This window comes from Eumetopias jubatus, unplaced genomic scaffold, assembly GCF_037043125.1.
Source record: "Eumetopias jubatus isolate StellerSeaLion01/CBP00866 unplaced genomic scaffold, mEumJub1_p1.0 scaffold_3, whole genome shotgun sequence".
Lineage (NCBI taxonomy): Eukaryota > Metazoa > Chordata > Mammalia > Carnivora > Otariidae > Eumetopias > Eumetopias jubatus.
Window position 1 is genome coordinate 56,350,830 of NW_028274809.1, and position 19,755 is coordinate 56,370,584.

The 19,755-nt window shown below is 43.6% G+C and overlaps 1 pseudogene; it reads left to right on the plus strand.

Annotated features, from left to right (window-relative positions):
• The first annotated feature begins 2,184 nt into the window (after window positions 1–2,184).
• LOC148164696 (uncharacterized) overlaps window positions 2,185–19,755 on the plus strand; it is a 149,026-nt pseudogene continuing 131,455 nt past the window's right edge.

Genomic DNA, 19,755 nt, shown 5'->3' on the forward strand with positions numbered 1-19,755 from the left:
ACATGCCTTCAGCTGGCTTTTCTCTGGAACACCAATGTGACCTGCAAGTTCCCAGCACTCGTGTGCCAGCACCTGGGTCCTCCTGCATTCATTCAGCCCCTGACTGAACACACAGCGCATCCCCAGAGCTTGGAAAGGGATGCGTATGTGTTCCAAGCTCTGGGGATGCTTCTGTGAGCAAGCAAGACAAGTTCAAGGACCTCCAAGGGAGCTCTCGGTAGTCTCCCTGGGGTTCTCTTGCCACAATCATCCTTCCTTAGGCAAGTTCTCCCAGCTTCTGGTTCCCTCTCCTCTAGGAAACCTGTCTGGATTCCTATTGACTAATGGGCCTGTCCCTCTTTTTTTCCTACAGCGCTTGTAGGCTGTCTCATACGATTTGATGTATGTCGTTTTATTTGGTAAAATTCTCACAGATGAGAGCACTACCCAGGAATCTATTTCTCCACATCCTCATAATGAACACTAGACACATGAAATGCTTATTGATTTCAGAAGAGTGCATCAGAAAGGCAGGGCATGTGCGAGAAACTTTCTGAAAGAACAGGAGCCCCCCCCTCCCATCACCCCTCTGTGTCACCTGCTCCACGGGCTGGTTGGCTCCTTTGGAAGGGCAGCACTAGTGAGGACAGCTGATTCACGGCTTGTCCAAAGCCAACCACAGGGAAGCCATGCTCAAGGACATGTTCCTGCCCCTAGCGAAAGAGGAAAGACGAGTGTCTCCTAGCAACCAGATTCCAGTGGCTTCCTGGCCTCAGGAGCCTGCCCCTGCTCACTGCTTTGTTGCCTCAGGTTTTGCATTTTGGCGTCGCTGATCATTGCATTCATTCTAGCTTCCAAAACTCTAGGAAGAACGTCTGATCCACAAGCTAGCTGACTAGATTAGCTCTGAGAACCATTTCATTCATAACATCCTTTTGGTAATCATATAACTTTCATGGAACAGAATGTGTGGTCTTAGCTTAAGAAGAGTGAATACATTTTTTAAAGCTTTTATTTATATCAGAGCAGCTGGTTTGAAAGATACATAAAAAAGAAAAAGCATACATTCTTTCCATCCAATAATCAAAAAGTACTCAGACATTTTCAAAAAAGATACACTATCATTCAAAACCTGTTATAGCAATAAACTTTAACTTGGCAAATTCACAGATGCAGAAAGAAAGGCAAGACAAATTTGAAGAAAATGACTCAAGGTCCTTAAAAGTTTTGATGGCTTAAAATTATGTCTGCTGCAGTATGGCCTCAGCCGCAATTCTTTCAGCGTTCTTTCTAGAGATTTCCAGCCTCAGCTCTATTGTATGTAGTGCTACAGTTTTAAACTAGTAGGATTGAATTTCGCAACTGATATTGCCTTTTTAGTTTTCTCTTGTTCTAATAGAATATTCATCAAGACACAGCAGGTTACTCATTCATTTAAAAAAAATTATTCAGACTTCCTAGTGACGAGCTCTAAAACAACTCTAAATATGGCCTTAACTCCCCAAGCCCCATAAAGGTGAGTTAAAATTTGGACTACTCTTCTTCAAAAACAACAACTCAGAGACTGAAAGGTGAATGAGGTGCCTGAATCATGTGCCAAGAGGACTGATAAACCCAGAGGTCTTCCCCAGCAAAACCCAAACCACTGCTGCTTGGCATTGCCCTTGATTTGCAAGCAGCAAACTCAGGCTTACAGAGCCCACTGTTGCATTCATATAGCGAGCTTGGGCTCTGTCAGGTTATGAGTCCTTTGGAGGCATCTCTCCATTTCCTCTCCCTTCCCTTCCCCTTCTCCCAGCAATAAGAATTACAAAGTCTTGAGTCAAAGATTAATTCTATTTTGATGGTGGTGGAGTCTCACCAGACCTCTTGAGAAGAAAACTCTCAAGTTTACCAGCTAACTGCCATTGCCTTGCATCTTTCCATCATCCGCTTTAGAAATCTATCTTTGGATGGATTTTTACTGAAGCCGTGTTGAATATTCCCTAGACCAACTTATAAGCTCTTGGATGTGCTCTTTTGGGGTTCTGTGCACATTTGTTTTAAGGGTGCAGAATTAATTGTGTGGTTAAAGCAATGCATCCTTGCATCATCCTTGGCTTGCTCATTAAGTGACTTTATATGTGGATCGAGGCTTTTCTTATTGCCTCAGGTAGTTCTTCGTTCCCTGAAATTCTCAGGACGCGCACCAATTATCTTCGGAGGATGAATATCTTCAAAGCCCATGAAGAACTTTTCGTGAAAAGGAAAACCTACTCTGCCCCCACCCCTTGTCTGAGTTCTGCTTTCTTGCCCTTTTACCCCCATGCAACTCCATTCACGTGCTGTGTTAGCAGCAGTTCAGGTAAATTTAGCATCATCATGGCTTTTCAAGGGGGGGGTGGGGAAGTAACCCTGACTTCCCTGCAGGCCCTTTTTAAACATCTACTTGTCGTTGTGGAATGAGCTGGGGACAGGCCCTGGGAGGCAGGCCCGTGTCTCACTCCCCTGAGCCCGGCATTCCAATCTCTGCACAAGATGATTCAAGGCTGGTTTTCAGCCTTAATCATTTCCATTTTCACCATGGTTTACACCACAGTTGTGAATGACCAAATTGATAAGGGGCTCTATAATGCCAAACAGATTGGGAGGCAGTGTAGGATAGTGGTCGACTAACTGCCTAGCTTTTGCATTCCCCTAGACCTGGGTTAGACATCCAGATCTGTCATTTACCGGCTGTGTGACCTTGGGAAAGTCCCTTGACTTCTCTGAGCTTCATTTTTCCTTACCCGTGAAACAGAGATTGATAACTACCTGTATGGAGGTCAGTGAGAGGAGGAAGTAAAACAATATATCAAAGAATTTAGCACAGTGCCTGCGATTGCTATTTATTAAATAATAGATTATACTAGAGAGTGCTTTGATATGTAATGGTATATTAGCTTATGTTACCAGTTTTCTGTTACTTCCATACAAAGCACTGTGCTGAGTATAGGGCTTCCACCCACCCCCCAAATTTGAACCCTCCCTTTCCCCAAAAACTATAACCTAATTGCTAATTGAGAAACAATATAGAAACCCACAGGAAGAGTAAAAGAGAAGTTGGACACAATGTTTCCTGGAGTGCTGTCCATTCTCAGTAGCGTCAAGTCTAGATCTGAGGCTGATGCATGTGTCCTCATCGGTCCCACCTGAACAACCAGAGCATGAAACAGCCTCAACCCTTATCCAGCAAGTATTTATTGACATCTACTACGTGCCAGGCATGTGCTAGGTGATGGATACATCAGTCTTCCTGAGGTTTTAAGTATTTAAGTATCCTGAGGTCTGTTTTAAATATTTCGTTTAAATTAACTCTTTTAACCCTTCCACCCTTCAAAAGTGGGGGGGAGCTACTAGCATTAGTCCCATTTTACAGACGAGGAAACTAAGCCTAGAGAGGTAATTTGTCCAAGGCCACACAAGTAATAGGCAGAATTGGATCAGGACCGAGCAAAGTGGGACTAGGGGCTTTCCTCATAATCCCCATCCTTACTGCTGACTGCGCTTGATCATCTGAGGGGCCAATTTCATGCCTCTGGCCTCGTTTGTTTACTCCTCTTTTTGCTGATAGGATTGGGGCTTCACTCTTTCCTTTCCTCTCCCCTCAGAATACCTCAGAAGGGGCTATAAAATCCCTGCGGTCACTAGTTAGACCAAGCTGGGTGTCATCAGTTATCACGTTCAAGGCAATCTTTTGCTGTTTTGCATAAGAATTATAAACATACTTTGATGAATTAAAAATATCTACCCTAGGGGAGGTTTATTTCATAATCGAATAAAACAGATTTCTAATTTGAAGGATATGACAGCCTTTGAAGTATTATTTAAATTGTCCTAGACACAAATTACTTATAAAATTGAACTGTCACTTTATAGCAGAGTTAAAATTAATACGCTCCTCTTGATTCTGGCACGTGGGCATAAACTCCCTTATGTAAAAAGCTCTGAAATTTGGAGGGCTAAAATCTGCACCCTTTTCTCTGGTTGCTCTTGTGTCTGCTGGTAAAAGGCAAAGAATACAAACCATCAATAACAACCAGAGTGAAGGAAGAATGTTTACTCAGAGCCAAATGCCACTTTCTTTCCGAGTTCTTCAGCTATGGTTAAAAAAAAAAAAAAAATCACTAAAAAAAAAAAAAGGAAGAAAAAAGGTCTCCTATTTGCAAATGGAAAACACTGTAAAAAGAGAAAAATGGCTACCCCCATAGTCTCAGGATATAAATTTTTCTTAAGGGATGGGTGCTATCCTCATACGCTCTTTGCAGAACCTAGACCATCCTGCACACGCAGTAGACCAGGCACTAAGTTTCATCTATGGTTAGCAAATGACATACAAAGAACAAAATTGCTCCCTTGAAGTTGAAATCAAAGAGCCCTGGTGAGCAGCCATACATCGGAACGGGAGGGTACACACATGTGTGTGATGGAGGCAATCCAGAGAGAGGGGCACGCTTCCCAGGGGTTGTTTTAAACAATGACAGACTGCAAAATCTGAATGTGATGTGTTGCAACATGAAACACACACACACACACACGCACGCACGCACATGCACATGCTTGTGAAAAATATCACCAAAGTCTCTCAGAGCCAAAGTTTAGAAGAACACGTGCTCTGGACATAGCAACAGTAATTCCAAAAATCACTCCATTTATGATTCCATTCCTCATCTCTTTGGTCACTTTGGCACACTATTCAGAAAATAACAGAAAGAGAAATATGAAGCTGGAGACAGAAAATTTAATTAGAAAACAAAACCACCCACCTTGCTTTCAGGGTCAGGAATTACAATGGCCTTCTTTTGCAGCAAGAATGAACTTAACACCAGTGTGTTAAATGATCATGTATATATTTAAAAGAAAAGGAAATGGTTCTTAAAAAAAAGAGAGAGCTGCAATATCTCAGTCCTCATAGCAAGTGTTACCAAAAGTAAAAATAAATAAATAAAATAATAAAATAAAAGCAGCATACTTTGGTTCTTTGGCACAAGGCAGAAAGGGGAGTCCTTAAGTTACTATTCCCCTGTTTTGCGAAACAAAACAAAAAGCCACAGCAAAAGGTGCTGTTTGGCAGGAGGGGAAGGACCTTAAAAACACCTCGTGCCCTCCCGGGTCCCTCCCAGCGCCTTCTCTCCGTAAGGGCTGTAGAAGCCGCAAAGATCTACACCAATGTCACCAGCGGCTGCTTAAATGCCACAAAAGTACACTTAGAAATGAGAGGAAAGTGACTGACACGGATATGCTGAGCCAGCCCCACTGCCACTAGGACAGCCTTAAATGCCCACACAAGGAGAATAAAAAGAAAAGCACATTTTGCAATAGAATAAATTCTTTTTTTTTTTTTATTGAGACCGCGGAAAGTCACATGACCCTGCATGTAGCCCTTTAGGAAAGCAACCGAAATGGTAAAGCAAGGCGCGGGGGCTGCCTCCTTCCTCCCGCCGCCGCCTCTCAGCCGGTCCCGCCGCGTGTCCGCATTCTTCTGGGCGCATCTGTGGAGCTATTAAGTGGGATAATCCCTCTGGCCTTTGATACATTTCTGGACATGATTATTTCATTACTCGCAGTATATCAGTAGGATCATAATAAAAAGGACTTCTGACAACCTGCCAAGAGTTTTGTGGCCTTGTAAACACAAAAGTGCTCTAATAAAATTTTATTAAGTGTTAAAAAGTCATAAAAAGTGAAATAACATAAACTACAAAATTTACTGTCCTCAGCAAATGCTGAAAATATCGTCCACAGTAAAATTAAATTAGCATGTAATAGACAGAGGAGCAGTGTGGAGTGGATTTAAAAGAGGATCCAGGGAAAATGACACTGTAACCCAATCTGGGTCACGGGGATTTAATTCGGATTCTTCTGCCTAAATGTGAATAAATGTGCTGATTACAGACAAGAGCTCCGGGGTTACTGGAGTCTCACACATTGTCAATACTTTGGGAGAAATAATATATTGCAGATTGTACTGAGCTCGGAGCCGGAGCAAGCGCGGCGGGGAGCGGCCGAGGGGCCGGGCGTCCACTAGGGCGCGCTGCGAGACCGGGAATCCCCGCCACGCGCCCACGCGGCCGCGCCGCCCCAGCCGCGCGCACACGCTCTGCCCTCGCCCCCCTCCAAATCATATTTACAGTTCCTTTTTTTTTTTCCTTTTCCCCCCTTTCCTGTGACATTTTCTCCAAATCGGAAAGTCGAGTGTAAGTCGAGCTTCGCCGCAGGCGGCCCTAGGTCTCCGCTTTCAGACTCGGGGTCCCGGAGTGGGGCGCGCTGCCCCGACGCTGCTAACCCGGGGGACCGGGTGGGGACCCCCCTCCCCAACCCCAGCCCAGCGCCGCGGGCCCGGCCGCTCCTCCGAGGGAGGCCGAGGAGCGCGCGAGGCCCACGGCCGGGGAGCACCGGTGCACTCTGAGCGCGGCGGGTGGCCGGCCTCGCGGCGGGTTCAAGTGCATGCCCGTGGTTGGAGCCCGCGGCTCTGCAAGCGAGTTCTCCCCCGCTCAGCCCCCTCTCCGGAGTTCAGTGTGCCCCGCCGCTCCCGGGACCCCTCTCTTGGGCCTCCCAGCCGCGCGGAGCCGCCGGCCTGGCCTGGGCGCGCTCCTCCCTGGCCCCGGCCCACGGCGCGAGGCTGCCCAAGAGCAACGTGGAGCCTCCGCCTGGAAAAGAAGTCCGACTTCCTCTCCACGCTGCTCCGGTGCAATCTGGAATCGGCAGGAAATGGCTCGAACACCCATCCCGCGCCTTTGCAGTCAGGCCTTGCTTTGCTGAAGGGAAGCGGCTCCCACCAAAGTCTTGCCACCCCCTCCCCCCCCGAAAGACCCGCGCAGGTTTGTAAAGAAGGGTGCGAGAGCTGCAAAGTATTTGTCTCCTAGGGAGAGAGCTGTTGGTGACGGTGCCCAGTGAGAGATGCGGCGCTTTTTGGGTCGAGCTCATCAGTGGGCCGCATCTTGTTTTGTAGTTTCAAAATGCTGCAAACGCGCCCATCTGAGGAGTCACTATTAGGAGCGTATTGCTGAGAAGTTAGTGAAATAGCAAATAAACGGGAATGACATTTCGTGGCATCATTTTTCTTCAGGGATGTTCAAGGTTTTAAGCTGCATTTGACACTTAGCTACATCTTGCCAGAAAGTAAACATTTTAAGTCAACCGGTTGCTAAAGCTCAGAAGAGGTGAGTTACGTGACCACATTAAGATCCACCAGTTTCGTGCTCGCTTCGGCAGCACATATACTAAAGATCCTCCAGTTTCCTGTTGAGCCTCGCACAGGTTACTAGGATGAGGATGCTTGCTATTTGTGGTTTGACCGACGGCAAGAACAGTTGATTTTGATGTGCCAAGGTAGCGCTTAAAGCAAATGGAGCACCCAAGGATCTTTCTGATAAGCAATGTTCACTTGACACTTGTAGCCTAAAATAAATATAACTTATCTATAGTGGTAGTTATAGCCCCATGTTTTAGATTTTTTTGTGTGTGATGACTTATATGAAAAAAAAGTGGGTTTTTGTTTTAAACAATTAAAAAAAAAAAATCCTGTTTATTGTCATTTGCGAAGTATTGAATTTGAAGTAGCCTGGACTGGATCGTTGGAGTTAAAAAAGCAAACAAGTCCATTTAAATGTGGTTTGACATTTGCCGTCAAAGGATTTGAGACCTACTAAAAACAGAATTAAAAGGAATGGATATAAATAAAAAATTCCTTTTTGACTCCATTTGCCTGCCTCGGGGGAAAGGGACAGATGACATGTCAGTGGCCCAGCAAACAGCAGTTGTAAATGTGGTCGGTCAGTGTTGCCTTTGAAAATGAAGGGCAGGTATGTTTATGGAAGTACAGAAACAATTATTTTATCACATACGATTTTCTCAGGAGTTCAGACTAAAAGTTTTGTATTTAAAATTTTATGATAAATGTTTTTTGTTGATCTGTGAATTCCAAAAGGAAACTTTATACTCGTATTATTTTGTTCTGTGTTCATCTTTCAGACTGAAGTTCGTTTGTCCTTCAGAAAAAGCATTTTCATAATTATTAAAAACACCATCACGACTAGCATTTTTATTTCTCTTCAGGTAGATAAATGATTGGTGTAGGTAATTTTTAAAAAATTTTAAACAAGATTAGTACAACCCTACTCAAGGAGTTTAGTGGAGGGGAGAGGGTTTCCAAGCCCATAAATGCAGTCCATATAAAATTGTAATATCAAAGGCTTTTTGTATAGAAACTTGGGAATTAACACATTTTACATGAATATAAAAACATGTCTTAAAGGGGTTCTTCCACACTATTTTTCTCTTTCAGAAAAACATCAGAGACTGTTTTCCATTCTCTAGAACCACTATAATCAGGTATAAGAAGATTATTACATAACAACATTTCTGTCAAGATGGTGGATACTTTTGAATGTATTCGAAGGAAAAGGAATATTCTTGGCCCTTGATACGTTGGAGGTACTTGAAAAGGCAAGAAGTTTGTAAAAATATTTTACTACTGTAATCTACAAGACCATTAAAATGTGCAAGTAGTTATATTCTAAGTGCCTGAGAAGTATTTTTTCCAACCGCTTTTTTAACTTTGGGAAATTTTTGTGTGTACTTTAATTAGTACCTTTCTTTTAAATGTTCCAAGAATTGTGTTATATTAGCTGTTTGATAATAGTGTTATGGGACTTTCTTGTTTTCATTTGAGAAAAATTTTATTTAAATCTTTTTTTATATATACCAAGGGATAAATGTGAGCATGTGCCCTGTTGAAGTAAAAATCAACCCAAGTTCATTTTTCTCTTCAAAACTTGACATTGATCCTGATCTCACAGTTTTTATGCACTCAGTCTTCTACTGAAATCAATTTGGACATGCCAGGTTGCAGGAAAATTTTAAGACAGCGCAACTTTTAGGTGGAAGAATGTATGTTAAGGTAGGAAATAGCTAATAGCCGAAATTAAACCAGGAGGTATACTTGTAGCATTCACTCATTTGAATGGTAATTTTAAAGGTAGTTTTGCACTCAGGAAGGATTTCCTTGTTCTGTGTATTTATGAATATCTAAATTATGCTACACTGCAACTTAAAAACTCAAAAACCAGATACCAAATTTATGTATTTTTAAGGTGACTGAGGCTAAGGATATGAGAAGCAGATTGGCTTCGGGAAAGAAAGCAAGCATTTAAAATTATATTTTAAAATATAAACTTAATTTTGGTTTCTGACAGAAATCTTGTGGCCAGCTCATCAGTTTTCCAGATCAGTTTTAAAGCAGTATGTAAAAACTACCTTTTCCACATTAGAAGTTCATATTTAAGTTTCCTGAGCTGCAAAATCACTCTAAAACAGAGTGTTTTATGTTAAGGGCCATTTCATGTGTTGGTCCCATTGATTACATATGAATGTATAAAAATCTTGTTTAAAGACCAGTAAAAGTGAGGAAATTCCAAGTCAAGCTGGCTAATTCCATTCATAATTCATCCCGAGTGCCTAACTTAAGAAACTTGCAAACAGTTTATAGCTATACATACAAAATCAGTTGACTTGCTTTGTAAGCGGGGAAGCAGGGTCAACTTTGACCTTGTTGTTCAGAGAGGCTCACGCTGATAAAACTATGGAATGTAGGTTAAGCTTTTTGGTGACACAGGAATTTTCCAACCTCAACCCTTTTTTTTGATTTTCACTTTTTGAAAATGTAGACACTGAAGGACAACTTTTGTGTTCTGAAATGGGATTGCCTTTCACCCACCCGTTTCCTTCCCGCTTGCACCTTTGTTCAGTAATTCTTCTGAGTGCTGGGAGAACGAGAGGCCCCGCAGGGAGAAAAGAGCCCGATCTGTGCTCTGTCCCCTCAGCCATGCCCGTCCCCAGCCCTTTCATTCTGAGAGAACTGGACACGAGTTGAGTACTCATTCTGACATGGTGCAGACTGCTGCGTCCACGGCCCTCAGTGCTTTTGGGGATTGGCAAGACCTCCATTAAGACATGGCACTCGGAGCTGGGAGAAACGAGTGGGGAATCCTGAGCCTCGATACTGGGGAGCTTCCAGGCTGTCCTTCAGACCTGAAGTAATCATCTGCTCCTTTTCCAAGGCCGCACCGTAGGCCGATGCCTTCCCTTGGTTTTCATGTTCAGGAAGACGTTAAAACATTTTCATGGTTTCTTACACATTCTGAGCCATTGTAATTTTAAACCAGACCAATTTTAAGAGCGAAAACTAGCCCAGAGAGAGTCTTTACATAGTAACTTCAATCGGATGTGAACTCAAGCGCCTTTTTCAAAATAAGATCTTGAAAGGGTGGGTTGCTGGTGGAAAGGCTACCTTCTACGTAGCGTAGGGATCCTCAGGACCAGTTAATATCCACCAAACACGCATCATTAAACTGGAACAAACATGACTGAATTACTGGCTCCCCGTTTTCCTGAATGTAGGTCATTTTGTGCCCTTACAATTTAACGTTTGAAGGGATTTCCTGTCTTTGAAATGCAGCGCTTTGTCACCTGTTTGGATAGCCTCCTTAAAAGTAAGGGCTCTGTTCCTACTTTGAAAGACTTAGTGACTCCATGTTCCCTGACTAGAGTTTCCCAGATCACTAAAGGCAGTGTATCTGCAGGTGCGGGTGTCTCCTTTACAAGTCAGCGCCTGCAGATCCCATATTCCAGACTTGGTTTCTCAAGGTCAGAGCCTACAAGAAAAGCCCGGAGCCATCCATTCACCTGGGCGAAGCCATAAAGAGGTAAGCTTTCACAATGAGGAGCCATATATCAAAATTCTTCGCTTTTGAGAACTGGAATAACTAGTGTGCAGGCATTAGAGTCTCATGCTAGAGCAAAAGACAATAACTGGGGCCAAATGTGCCTAGTGGGTGACACCCATTTAAGTAATGACCTGCACTGAAAAGTGCTTTTAAGGATGTATTATTTTTAACTTAAGAATGTATCTTATTTTGTCACCTTGTATTATAGGGGTCCTCAGGTTAAATATTTTTAGTGAAAATTTGTGTATTTAATAAGTAAATGTCACATTGAACAATATGTAGGAGACAGCCATGAGTTGGTTCTGGGAACTGTCGGTATGCTTACTTTTTACCAAATGATGCAACATGAGCCAGACCTCTTGATAAACTATAGCACGCCCTACAAATGAAAAGCTATTTGCAAATATTTAAGTGACCATTTACCCTTAGCATGTGCAGCAACTAAACTGTTAGTTAGGCACATCTACGATCTTGTCACTATGAAGACTCAACTTGTTCTCTTTTGGAGCGGTTCACTGTTTGAACGCCTGGACACAAATCAGCGATCATCACAGTACCCCTCACAGAGAGTGTTTTCATCTTAATATTAAATAAACTGTCAGAAGTTTATGAATGGGGGGGCTTTCTTTTCAAAAACTGGATTCACGTATGCATGAAATTAAGACATTCTGGTAAGTAAGAGGGAGAAAATAAAGATAGATTCCTACATAGTTTCGCCTTAAGGTCACAATCAAACAGAGGAAAGTGGGCAGAAGCTGAGCTGCCTAAAGGAAGGAGTATGAGGCTAAATCTGTATCTCCTTTTTTGATAATGAATTAAAACGCAATTGTGATGTCTAGACATTTTCTTTTGGTGGGTATTAATCACCCTGATTCATCTGATTTCTTGGGAAGAAACTGTAGCCATTGTAATTGAGTCCGCCGTACTGGATTGCTTTCTAGCTAGTGCCACAGGAATCGTCTAGAAGAAAACATCACCTTCACAAAGCATGCATCTGAAGGGTACACCTCTTGTGTCTCTCACAAAGCAAGTGGTACCCCGTCCAGCCGAGGAGGTAGACTCAGATTCATGCACTTGTCTCAGGTTTTTGGTGGTCTCCCTGGTCCTTGCTCTTGGCAAATATAAGCCAAGTCATTTGTAGGGTGTGTGTGTATCAGAATGGATTCTATAGCTACCAAATGAAAATTCTGTCTTTAGTCACACACTCCTGCACCTTTCACGTGGGTAAAATGTTCCAATTATTTCTTGATGACATCACGGATGATATGAGGACAAGACAGGCAGAAACAGGATACAGAGCAGCTGAGTATCTCTGCAAACTCGGAGCGCTTAAAAACCCTCTGAAGTCACGCAGCTGCACTTTCTTTTTTTAATTGTCTTCAGTAAAATTCCAAAAACCCCGCAATGTCTATCTTAAAAGCACCAGGAGTATTTTAATTGGGTAATAACCACCCATGTTTTCCTTCTGATAAATTAAAAGGAATTAAGAATGAAATTTTATGATGATTATAAACTGTATTACTGACCCAAGGGACAAGAACAGTTATGAAAAATATGTCCTACATATTTGGCGTGAATATGAATTTAGACTTCTAAACCATTCATCTTAAATGCTCAAGCAACTTATTAAAGCTTATAAAATAGTATTCACATAATGATAAGAGGGTAGCATATAATCATGATTGAGATCATGTCATCAGTATTGCAGTGGGCTCCGTGCCAAATACTGAAGCTGACTTGGTCTTTGCCTGTTGGGCTTCTGATAAAAATATAAAAGAGGTGAAAGAGGTAACAGATCTTGTGTATCCGAGATCCCTGTTTGGTCAATAATTGTTTTAAAAATGCTTTTAACGCATCACATCTTTTCCCCTTCTCCCCCTCCTGCTTTCTCCCTCCCCCCCACCCTTCCTTTCTCCTCATTAAAATTACAAACCATGAGAGGGGAAATTGATTTTTGGAAAACGTGAAAAACCGGTGAATCAGATTTTGACTGATATGCAATATTGGGAGTGGATCTGGACAAAATGAAACTTTACAGCTAGCAGCTGTCTGAGGGTGAGTCCAGCTCGCATGAACATCGAATGAGGCTAACCTACCACGCTTGGCCCAGCTTTGGCCAGAGCCCAGGATAAGAGTCCTCTTTGAGAGCAAGAGCATTTCGAGCTTTGAGTCAGTGCTACCTGCCAGCCCTCAGGATACATTAACTCTCACAGTAAATTTTGAATGAATTTAAGACCACTAGGGAAATTGCTAGATTTCCACGATGTGGACAAAAACAGGCATGCTAAGCGGAGGGGCTGCGTGTATCTGAATGTTTCTTAGGCCCAGCCCTGCAGAGTCCTAGCAGGTGCTATTCAGACACTTACGCTATGTTAGCTGAATTAAGCACTTTCGAATATATATTTAGCTGTAAGTGGCTTGTTCCACCAAAGTATTTGTACTTTTTAGCATGACCTGCCTCTGTTATGATGACAGAAAATCCCCAAGGATTTCACCTCTGCCCATGGGCCTGGGTTTTGCTCCAGCTCCACCGTGTGACCTCTGGCAAGTTGCTTATCTGGTCTGAGCTTTGGTTTCCTCACTTATAAGATGAAGGCAGTGATCCCTCTTTGCAGTGTTATTGTGTTAAATGACCTAATATTTGTAAATTAATTTTAATTTATACATTAATTTATAAAGTACCTGGCACACAGTTTGCAGTCTGTAAATATGTTACTGGAGTTGCCAGGAAAAAACCAGATTGAATCTTTGATCTGTTTTTCATTACCTAAAATTTTAGAGATTGTTCAAGGAAAAAGAGCAACTAAATGCACAGTTATAATAGTAGCACCTGGTTTACACTCAGAAATGTAGCTCTGAATTCAGACTTGATATTTCAGTGCCAGCCAGGCTTCCCTCTTCCCATCATAACCGAAGGAAAAAAAATATTTTTTGGTAACACAAAAGAACTTAATTCTTTTTACTCCAAGTGATCACCTTTTCCTAGATGAGTCAGGTTAAAAACTGAGCCAAAGGCCTTGAGGTACGCAATTTACTTGGAGAAAGGAAAAAAATAAGGGAAAGTGTTTGGGGCCCGTGGGAAATGCAAGAATGACAGAGGTGGAGCTTTTTTCTCATTTGTATTTTACAAAAATTCTTGTGGGAAGTGGCTTTTATGGGCCAGGATTCATTCCTTGGTTAGTTTTTATGGCCACCTTGGGAACTCTGGATTATAAGGACCGGGAATAAAAATGCTTACACACCTGTAAGCAGAGTGGTGTGATTGGCACCCCCATCACGTTGTAACTGATACACAAAATAAAACGGCGATAATTGCTGCCTAGTTGAGGCAACAGAGGACCTGCAATAACTTTTATGTCTGAGCAATATTGTAGCAGTCTGACAAACTGTTTGATCTCGATCAGCAGTGTGAAGCCCATTCATTGTCACTCTTAAGGAGGCCTAACTAAAACGTCATTAAATCTTCACGAAAAGATCGTTTACTGCAAAATACTGCGATTTTTCTACTGGAGCCAAGAGATATGACACGGTTTTATGTTGATCCACTCAGTGGGCCTTAAGAGCCATTGAGAAGATACTGGAAGCATACATGAATGAAGTGACCATTAATGAATCTGTTCATATTCTCAATACAACAACAGAAAGAAATGCTATGGCATCTTACTCCAGAAATAGAGGTGTTCCTACACGTGTCACTCCATCACCTTGGATATCAAAACTGAACTGAGGTTTGCGGTCATTATGTAGTTGGCCAAACTTCACCAAATTTTGGGTTTTAGGTCTTACTGGATATTCTTGCCGCAATTGCCTCAGTTGGGATTTGAGACTTGCCTTTAAATTTTGGATGGTTGGCCTTTGCTCTTTACAAGTGCCCAGTCATCTTAGGGGGCTTTCCAATTTTATTTTTCTTGATTACACTCAACTAAATTATAGTCAGATGATGCCTCTAAAGCTTAGTTTTTCCCTCTGGTTTTCCCTGCTGACCTACATATAGGTACCTAGATGTCCTCATATCTAAAGTATGACTCCATAAAGAGTCCTTCTAAGATTACAAATTATCCGTATCTATTCAATCATCTGGACGTACATCAACCTGGTACATTTTGGAGGACTCTAGTTTGTTCTCATCCTTTTGTAGGTAGGTGTGGAGAAGGTGGGTAGGATGTGGAGTCCTCATTTGCAAGGAGAGGACATTCTACTTGGGGTAATAAAGGATCCGGTTATTTGAGAAAGTAGAGCATTAAGAGCTAAATTGTGTGGTGCATATCTCAGTGTTTTAGATCAAAGGAAAGAAATATCAAGGAGGACAGAAGGAGCTAGGAAAGGATTTTCCAGAAGAGGTGCATTTGCAACTGTGTTTGGGAAGGTAGGCAGCTTTGGGTAGATGCAGAGAACGTTTCCAATACGGGGAACACGGTGGGTGAAAGTGCTGAGGCAGGAATGAGCTCAGCATGCTCCTAGAACTGTAAGGATTCCGAGAAATGGTGCTGCTGTGCTTACTAGTCCTGTTTGTCTGGAGCCAACCAGGTTTCTTAGGGACAGATTTGACAGTCTGCACATACTGAGGTCTACTTCATTTTAGCTTTGTGTCTTGCTTCTCTCAAATTCGGTTAAAATGCTATTATGGATCATGTCATTTCCCTACTTAAAACCCTGGCAGGGCTCCCCATTGCTCAGTCTCCTCTAGACTGCTGGTGAGGCCTTCACGACCCAACCCTCCCCACCTTGAGCTTCATTGCACCGACGGCCCCTTCTTTCTTCTCACAACCTGTCATTAACCGCCTAGAACCCACCATATTCTCTCTTGTCTCTGACTTCACACAGGCTCAGGCCTCAGCTTGAATGTCCCTACTGCAGGGAGACCGGGTTAAGGCTCCCCTGCCATCTGCTGTCATAGCTAGCTCCCTGCAGGAAGCATATTTTGTCTTGATTTCTTAGTATGTGTCTTTCCCACGAGTCTATAAACTCCTTGCAATGAGAAAGCATGTTTGGTTGATCACGAGGGGCCAGCACAGAGCCTGGCCCCAAATCACGTATCCATTCATTCAAACCTCCCTATTAAACACCATGTGTCAGGCCCTAACACAACAGGGAAAACAGGCAAAACCCCTCTGCTCTCTGTTTTTCTATTCTGCTTGGAGAAACACACACTAAAACTAGCTAAAAATAAAATGTATAGAATGTATGTATCTATAGGCTAACATAAACGCTTAAGAGAAAAACAAGGCAGGAAAGGAAGATGGAAAGTGTCGGTGCAGGAGGAGCTTTAGGTGGAGTGGCCAGGGAAGGCGTCCCTATGACAGTGACATTTGAACAAAGACCTGGGAGAGGGGAGGGGGGGAACTGTGCACATACCGGGAAAGAACAGGCAGACCAAAGAGGAAGTAGGTGCAAAGGCCAAGACTCATGTGCCCCAAGAGCAGTCAGAGGGCGGGGGCTGGAGCACAGAGAGCGAGACAGAGAAGTGGGACATGAGGTCGGAGCAGGAGGACGAAGACAGCAAGGGAAGGACATTAATCATGCGCATCGACACATGGCTCCAGGACTGTTGTTCGTTCTTGTTATTACTTAATGATATAAGCACTTTGGACTGGGAGACCCAGAGAGACAAGCCTATGTCCTTTTCTGCTTTAAAGACTATTTTATTTTATTTTATTTTATTTTATTTTTTAAGATTTTATTTATTTATTTGACAGAGAGAGAGCACAAGTAGGCAGAGAGGCAGGCAGAGGGAGAGGGAGAAGCTGACTCCCCACTGAGCAGGGAGCCCGATGCGGGCCTCGATCCCAGGACCCTGGGATCATGACCTGAGCCGAAGGCAGCCGCTTAACCGACTGAGCCACCCAGGCGCCCCTTAAAGACTATTTTAAATGACAATTTCAACGACTTCAAACAATGCTAATAATTCAACGTGGAACAAAGCTCAGCTATCGTAAGCTGGTTGAGTAAGACGATACCAAGGCTAGCACACCCCCCCACACCCCCCCGGCAGGTCTGGAGCAACCTGCAAAAGGACTGTACGTGACACAGGAGCACATGACCCCGCCTCGTGTTTCTGCTGGAGATTTATGCCTGGAGCTGAAAGAACAGAAAAGTGGGTGACTTCAGCTACCCAAGATTTGTGTTGCAGAATCGACCTTTGCAGGGGAAGGCAGAGGAGCCGCATGATGATCGCGTGATAATGATACGGACAATAGTTGTGGTGGTCTTGTTGTTGTTTTGACCCAATTCTTTGGGGGCCTTGTTCTTGGCTACCACTGGTATAATCAGCAATGAAAGTAACTATTTTACAGGTGACACTCAGCACCGTAGCAAATGAAACAGACAGTGACTCTGAGCCCAGGGAAGGAGTGTTAGACCTGCTGGAAAAGGAATGCAAGCGGAAGAAATTTCTTTTTTGAACTCCCTCTCCACAGCCACAGACTCCAGAGCTCCTAAGCTGCGGGGGTCACAGGGGTCCCAGCCGAGCAGGACCCCTGGCCCAGCCCGCGGCGTGGCTCGTCACTCAGCGCACCGGGGGGCTCCAGCCGCCCCCTCCCCGCGCTCCGCCCGCACACACTGCACACCGGCCTTCCTTCCCTCAACACTCGGCTGCCAGCCGTGTGGACCCCACGCCTGGAGCCTCCTGAGCCAAAGGCACACAGAAATCAGGGCTGAACGTACACCCTGTCTTTTTCAAAGCCGGCAGACTCTTGCCATGAGAACAGCCTTCCCACCGCAGGGCTCGGTTTCAGCTCCTTCACACCAGAGAGAAACAAATCGTGTTTGTCCAGAATCCAGACCACCTCAGAATTCTCTGGCAGGGAGAGTATAAATGCCCAAGAGGAAGAAATAGTACTATAGGAAAAGCTATTTACGGGTGCACAAGAACTTCATAACAAGACCATGTGAAATGTGAAAAGACAAAATATCCATGAGGGAGATCTGGATGCTTCTGTTCTGCCCCGAGGCTCAGGCACAGTTTGGGAGGCGTTGACCGCTTCTCGACATAATGTTATGTCCTTGGCATATGATTGAAGTTTCGGCCCTTTCTTACTTTTCTCTGATCTCCACCTTTTGTCATTGCTCGTGAGAGTAGCTGAGCTTCGGTTTGGCCCGAAATCCTGTGGCACTTACGGCTACATGATCAAAGTCTGTTGCAGGCGTTTGGGCCACTGCCAGCAAAGTTCAGGTTGTGCTTCACACGGGGCTTCTGGTGCCTCTCAGCCACGGGTGAGGGCTGACTGGGTTTGATCTTGAGCTGCACACATTGGGGGAGTCTCAGGTCCCTTGCTGATAAGCCCCGCTCGGCCGAGCTCTGCTTTAATTAAAGCGGCCCTTGGGTTGGTTCGATTTCCCATGTTTCAGCACCTCACTGGGTGTAACCTTATCTTCCCATTTCACAGGCGTGATGGATCTGAAAGAGCACAGGTGAAGTTTGTCTTTGACTTGACAGCTGGATTACTTCCAAGTTTCACAACCACAGAAGAAAAGTCCCAAATCCCAGCTCTTCTCATCATTTGGCATTTTATGGAACAGCCACAGTGGGTGAGATGCTAATATGGTCAGATACGGTTCCAGTAAAATTGAACTTATTGCTCCAAAGTGTGTGCATCTACTACGTGTCAGTGTGAGAGGCAATGGAAATCAATGAATGATAGATGTCCTTGAGGAGTGATGGCGAGACGGCTCCGAGAGACTTGGGGGAGGACAAGGGGCTGCCGCCAAGCATTCAGCTACTTAAATAAATGCATCTAATTGAAGGAGACACAATGTTTCATTACCTTTTGGGAAGAGCGTTCAGAGGGAAAAAGAGAAAGCCCAGTGTCCTGAGGAGCCCAAGTCCTGCAAGAAGTTTCTCAAGTCAGTTTGAGACAATCTTTGAAAGATGGTCACAATGCCCTTTTCCCTTTGTTTTATGTTTGCATTTCTCTCAAACATTTGTTTTTAAAACCAAGAAACTTCATCACCACCCCCACCTTTTGTTTTTTAAGTCATGCTCATTAGCATACTAAGAAATTCATTTGCAAAACCCACCCACTCTAGGAATACAGCACGACCCAAGCTAAAGAGGGTGCCCTTGGGAGAGGTGCAACAGACTCAAGGAGGGGAGTCACTCCAGTCATCAGAGATTGTGTGCGCGTGCGCGTGCACGTGTGCGTGTGACTTGACGTGTCATCTGTCCTTACCACGGTCTGCATGGAGCGTCTTCTGATACTATTCACTCTCACTTTGGAAGATTTCTAAATAACGACAGCTTCTCAGATCCTGTGATACCAGGGAAGAGTTGTCCAGGATAGAAGAAAGGGTATTTCTGTTCCCTGGAAAGGGATATCCTCCGCTACAGATAGTCAACATTTTTTCACATATTCATCAGTTTCTTGTGAGGTAGCTAGAGAGTATGACCATCTCTGAAAGACCTGGGTCCAAGTAGTAACTGTGCCACTGACTAGATGTAGAGTCTTAGTCCAGTTTCTTCATTTGTCTATTGGAGTTATTAGCACATTGTAGAATTGCTGCAGGTATTAAACAAGCTAACATATGCTTGGTGCATGTGCTATATGAATCATCAGCAGTCCACTGATATATTTCATATTAAATTTTGTTTCTGTTATGATTCCTTATTTCAGAGATCAACAGACATGATTTTACAACATGCTAGAGCTCTTTAAATATGTTCCTCACAAGACCATTGTTAACAAAGCGTACACTGCTTTTTTTAGTCACCATTGCAAAGATAGAGCCAGGCATTCAGAGCAGTCCCTCTCAAGTGTCTCTCGGCTTGCAAAACCCAAAGAGGTTTATAAATACAGTCCCTGCTTTAAGGATTTTACTTCCTGGTTGTGGGTCTGTGATTATCCAGCCAGTGAAGGTCATAAGGATTTTTTCTTCTGAAAGGTAAAGGCATAGGTAAGGATTTGGTTCATTAGGTTGTCACATCTCTTTTACAAGACCAAATATTTGTGAGTGATGCTGAGTTAGGAACTAGAAAATTGGCTTCCTTGGCCTTCCTTGGCCCTGCCAGCCAAAAACATACCGTTGTATTTAAACA